We start from the raw sequence: 6,000 nt of genomic DNA, 5'->3' as shown, positions 1-6,000 counted from the left end.
GAGGGAGTTGTTAATCAATGAACATGCAGGATCTTCAGTTGAAATCAGCTGTCATGAAATACATGAGGTCAGATAAGGAGACTGAGAAAATGGTTAAGAAGGTCGGAAGGTATCAGCCCGGTTCAAGATGGTCAGACAACGCATAGATGGAAAATGGTTGATAGCATCCCCAGCAGGAGTATCGCAACCAACCACCACATTTTAAACTGACAAAATTTTCTTTGATTTGAATCAAGAACAGGGAATGTTACTGATGACGGAAAGATGCGCCACAAGAAAGATTGTCAAACTGGGGCAGAAAATTTTCGTTCATTTCGAAAATTTTCGGGAAGTCTAACACAAGTTGGTGAAAAGAGGTATCCCCAACGGTTTTTCGGGAGAAGGCAAAACAAGTTTTAAAAAAAAGCGATGTCAGGAGGAAGATAACACGAGTTTTAAGGGAGGTAGTCTTCGAAGAAAAAAAAAGAAAAAAAAAACGAAAAAAAAGAAGAAGAAAAAAAAAGAGAAAAAAAAAAGAGGAAGACCAGTTTTGCAAAAGGAAACGGTTTGCAAAAGAATGAAACATCGTCTTAAGATAAGTAGTCTTTGATGGAGTAAGATAACATATTTTTGAAAAACTGTTATCCCCAGCAGTTCGCATAGAAATGAGACATCAGTTTTGAGGGAAGTAGTTTTGAAGAAAGGAATGGCGCTTTATTTTCGAAGTTGTTGTTGAGGTCAGGAGCCCCACCTGAAGAACAGAATGACGATTTATTTTTCGAAGTTGTTTTTGAGGTCAGGAGCCCCCCTGAAGAACGGAATGGCGATTTATTTTTCGAAGTTGTTGTTGAGGTCAGGAGCCCCGCCTGAAGAACGGAATGGCGATTTATTTTTGAAGTTGTTGTTGAGGTCAGGAGCCCACCCTGAAGAACGGAATGGCGATTTATTTTTTGAAGTTATTGTTGAGGTCAGGAGCCCCGCCTGAAGAACGGAATGGCGATTTATTTTTCGAAGTTGTTGTTGAAGTCTCGCCCGCCTGAAGAACGGAATGGCGATTTATTTTCGAAGTTGTTGTTGAGGTCAGGAGCCCCGCCTGAAGAACGGAATGGCGATTTATTTTCCGAAGTTGTTATTGAAGTCTCGCCCGCCTGAAGAAAGGAATGGCGCTTTATTTTCGAAGTTGTTGTTGAGGTCAGGAGCTCGCCTGAAGAACGGAATGGCGATTTATTTTTCGAAGTTTTTATTGAAGTGTCGCCCGTCTGAAGAAAGGAATGGCGCTTTATTTTCAAAGTTATTGTTGAGGTCAGGAGCCCCGCCTGAAGAACGGAATGGCGATTTATTTTTCGAAGTTGTCGTTGAGGTCAGGAGCCCCGCCTGAAGAACGGAATGGTGATTTATTTTTCGAAGTTGTTGTTGAGGTCAGGAGCCCCGCCTGAAGAACGGAATGGCGATTTATATTTCGAAGTTGTTATTGATGTCAGGAGCCCCGCCTGACTTTGCATAAACGGCCACTTTTAGTCATTTTTTGATTTTCTTTTTGACCGGTTGACTCACCCAGCTTTAAAATCTTCGTTCCCGAAGTGCTGAAAAGCCGTGTGCGAAACCGGATCTTCCTTTTTAATCTGTGAAAAATTTAAAAAAATAGTCAATTTGTTGAGTCAAATAAATTTTATTTCTTAAATCATCCTAATAAATGTGCAGAATGAGCACAAGTCAAAATTTATACGTAACAATAGTGAACAAGATCTCTTTGGAGTTGCACATGTGGTGGGATGACTTGGATGAATTAGGACGCGACACGGTCAAGCTATACCTGAGAGACCTCACTGGGTTGCTGAAGATTAATCCTAGGGGAATATCATAAAAGCTTTGGTTACATTTTGGGACACAGCCCACAATGTAGTCCACTTATCAGATTTTGAACTCACCCCGAAAGAGGTAGCAGGTTATAGGGACATTACTGAGGGGCTAAGGCACAAATATCTGATTGCTCCAAGAGTCGTCGATATGCACCAGGGCATGGAACTACTAAAGATAAGCAAGGGAGTCCCGAGTCGGATAAAGTTTCCCTACTCTGCAGTTCATGGACATATAGGAGGGTTCGACGATCCAAAAACGGGGTTTGCAGCAAAGGGAACCGGACAAAATGGAATAAACATAGGCGGTTCACCTTCATGATAGCATTCTGGGGCATTGTGATGTTTCCACAGAAAGACAGAAATATTGATTTAAAGGTGGCGGGAGTCGTCAAAACCCTAATTGCCAACAATAAAAGCACACTGGCCCCTATGATGACATCCGAGATGTACCGAGCTCTCACAACTTGTAAATCCGAGGCCGATTTCTTCGAGAGGTACATTAAGCGCGAGCAAGGCATACGCGGCGAATAAAGAGGGACTATGAAGGGAGCATCACTATATTGAGCAAAACAATATCCGCTCTTAAAGAGCGGATCTTTAGACAAGCCCAAGAAGCCAGAACAGATAGGAAGCGCTGCTATGATTCGATGGCCCAGATGGAGAAACAGATGAACGGGTTTCAGGATCAACTCTTTTACAACGCTCAAAGTACTGGGGATACGGAATCAACAAATAGAGTGATTGCTTATGGAAAGGGACAGATTCAAGGGAAGAATTGACAATATCAGGCACTACATCACCATAAAGTGCCTAGCTTGTGAGGATATGTCCCGTACCACCTGCTTTGCTTCAAAAATGATTCGTGTCCACCAGGTTATGGAAGATTTAAAAAATCTGCAAAGGGATCCCGCACCTAAGCCTGCAGCAAGGCCGAACGATGCCTCGCGGGCACCAACTTTTGGAGCTTTAATGTATTCATAGTTCGAGTTAGTGTTTTGTTTTTAGAGTCTGTTGTCTGTCTGTATATTCTCTTTTGCATCAAAATGTGTTAGTAGTTTTTTTTAGTCCGTAATTGGTTTTACTTCGGGTTTGTTCTCCTTTCCAAAAAATGTATAGTTTGTATTATAATGTTTCAGTAAAGAAAATGGAAAATTCCCAAAATTTGCTTTCGCATTTATAAGGAAGAACTACGCCCGGTCTGATTCATGCGAGGACATGATATGTAGGCAATCCACATAAGATTCGACCACCATTAAAAAGAAAAAAAAAAGAAAAAAGGGAGTACAATTACAAGAAGCCGGACTGACGCACAAAACTGAAGCAAATGCATGATGGAAAGGGTTTATTGCCTAGTTGCATTGCATCCTTAATGTGTGTTTTCTTATCTGTTCAAAACCCTAACGCTAACATGTTGCTTCCATTTTGTCCTCTTTTAATAATAAGAAAGGTGGTTGGTTGTGATTCTAAAGTAACGCTTCCCTGCAACAAAGGCAAAAGACAATGGTAGAGAGCAACAGAACTGAGTGGGTTGGTACTGACGCCCGAAAGTAGTTGGTTGAACAGGACTACGGGTTGGTAGAAGAGGTAAGAATGTTGAGGCAGCATGTGGCAGACATGTATCGGGCATGGATGACTGGGAAAGAACCACCCCCGCCACTGCCTAGCTTCCTGAACTCTATCCTTACCCACGAGAAGGAAATAAGCAGTTCGAGATCGGCAATCAAGGGAGAATACAAGACAAATCAAAAGTAAAGAAATACCAGAGGAGTCACCGAGACATCAAAGCAACAAGAGATACAAGAGCACGACTGAAGATCCAGATAAGATTTTGTAATTCATAAACTATAGTTTAGTCTAGCTTCTTGTTTTCTTTCAGCATGGTGTAATAAGGAGGTCGGCAAGCAGTAATAACAGCATGCAACAACAGTAACATTGCAGTCCCATGGTAGGCCCAGCTACCAAAACTTCCCGAACTACATTAACTTGATTCCCTTCTAGCCAGGGATATGTAGGAAACCTTTGAAGCAAAGGTTCGGTTAAATCTTTCAAAATATTGCTTCACACGGAGTACTCGGATGGGCAAAAATCGCTCGTATCTGCTCACTTTATCTTTGCACGAAAACCTTTTGTGTTTTCGGACAAAGAGGGGCAATTGTGAGCACGTGATTTTTGCCCTATGTGAGAATTACTCCCAAAAATTTGAAATAAATTAATTTTCCTTTGTGTGCAATTTTGAGAATTTTCGTGGCATTTTTGGATAATTATTTGTATTTGTCTGTGCATGTTTATTTATTAGATTAATAAAAAATACAAAATATGTCGCATTTGCATTTAGGATTTAATTCTACAATTAGGAGCAATTAAGTTTGTTTTACAAGAACAAAAATCATAAAAATAATGTACGTCGTAGTTTTAGCATTTAATGTCCAAATTGAGTGATTTTATCGTTAATTGCTATGTAATTGTGTTTTAATTGTTAAGATTTAATTAGTACTTTTATAAATTGATTTAGTTCTATAGGTTAATTTAGAATTTTTAGAATTTTAGTTTTATTTTAAGAAAAAGAAAAAGAAGCAATGGAAATAAAAGAGGAAGAAAATTGGATTGGGCATTTTCTTCAATTTTAAACCACAGGCCCAAAGAACCAAATCCCCACCGGGTCGGTCCGCCCCATAACCCCAAACAACCACCCCCCCTTCTTCCATTTTTCATTTTTTCAACTCCAAAAACCCTAAACACCCGCCCCATGTTCTTTCTCCTTCTTCTTCGAACCCACCACCCCATGGCTGCCTTCTCCTCTCCATCTACCCCGAACGACCCCTCCAGCTCCAGCTCCAAACGACAACCCCCCCATGGCAACCCTCATCGTCGTTCACCTCCAAACTAGCGACGCAACCAACGACCCTCCAGTCGCGAGCTCCAGCCAGCCCATCATGGCTGCTGCTGCTTCACCCATCGTCATGGTTGCTGCTGCTTCACCCGTTGTCGTCCAGCTGACGACCAGCAGCTCACAACTAGTCGTCTTCAACACCCTCACGACCAGCAGCTCCGTCACACGCACACACACAGTCTATCGACGAACAGCCAAGTCGGCGACGAAACCAACCAACCTCACCATCGTTACCACCCCAGCTCCCCCACGGCCTGAAACGGTCGTCTCCCAGGCCATCTCCAAACACCAGCCATTCGAGGTCATGCTCAGTCATACGTCGAGGTAGTCCGTCGAGGTTCCGTTCGAATCCGTGTCTGTTAGTCAAGCGTCGAAACAGTGTTGCGAACGAAGTTGTGTTTCATCGGAAGTTCAACATTGTTCGACGTCGGATCGTTAGCATAAAGGTCAGCCACAGTTCGTTCACGGATTTTTGTTGCTTTGTCTTTGGTTTCGCTTTAATATGTGGTTTCATTTTTTGAACATTTTCGCATGATATTCCCACTGCATATTCGTTGAAATTGTGTGTGTGTGCCTTTTGGACGACTTTCCTACTGTTTTGAGTTCGATTGATGCTCAAGTTAGTGATTGAAATCTACTGGCTTGTTCAGTTAAGTTTGTTCGGATATGAATCTGACTCTGTTGATTAATTCATGAACGTTGTCGATTAGGAGTTTGTTTGGCGAGTTTGTTTATTCAGAGTTTGATTATTAATTGGAAATAGATTAGATGAATTGGTTATAGCTGCTAAAGTTTGGTTAATTGACTTAGGAGGATTGGATATAGCTGATAGGGTAGAATGGTAATTTACTCAAGTTTGTTTGAGTAAGTAACATCATTTTAAATAGCAATGTGAATAATGTTAGTAACTAATATTCTCAAATGTTAGTGATTGATGTTAGCCTAATGTCAGTTTTTAAGCATTGACGCATTTCTTCGACAAGTCATAAAAAGAGTTAAAAATGGCTTTGTATTACACATAGTTAATTCCAATAGTTCAATTCATCTAATAATGTTAGCTTAAATTAATCAAAGATTAGTTAGTTTGTTTTGATATTACTAGGTGTCAATCTCGTGTTCTATTCATAATCTCAACTTTAGTGTTATTAACTAATAGAATAAGGAGCAATACAATCTCCCTTGAATAAGCTCTGTTGCAATTTTCTGTTTGCATTTGTCTTAATCTAATAAACAATAAGAGGCACGAGCATATAAACACGTAACTAATTAGGA

Source organism: Nicotiana tabacum, chromosome 20 (genome assembly GCF_000715075.1).
Source record: "Nicotiana tabacum cultivar K326 chromosome 20, ASM71507v2, whole genome shotgun sequence".
NCBI lineage: Eukaryota > Viridiplantae > Streptophyta > Magnoliopsida > Solanales > Solanaceae > Nicotiana > Nicotiana tabacum.
The sequence above is the reverse complement of the archived record's forward strand: the minus strand, read 5'-3'. Positions refer to the sequence as shown.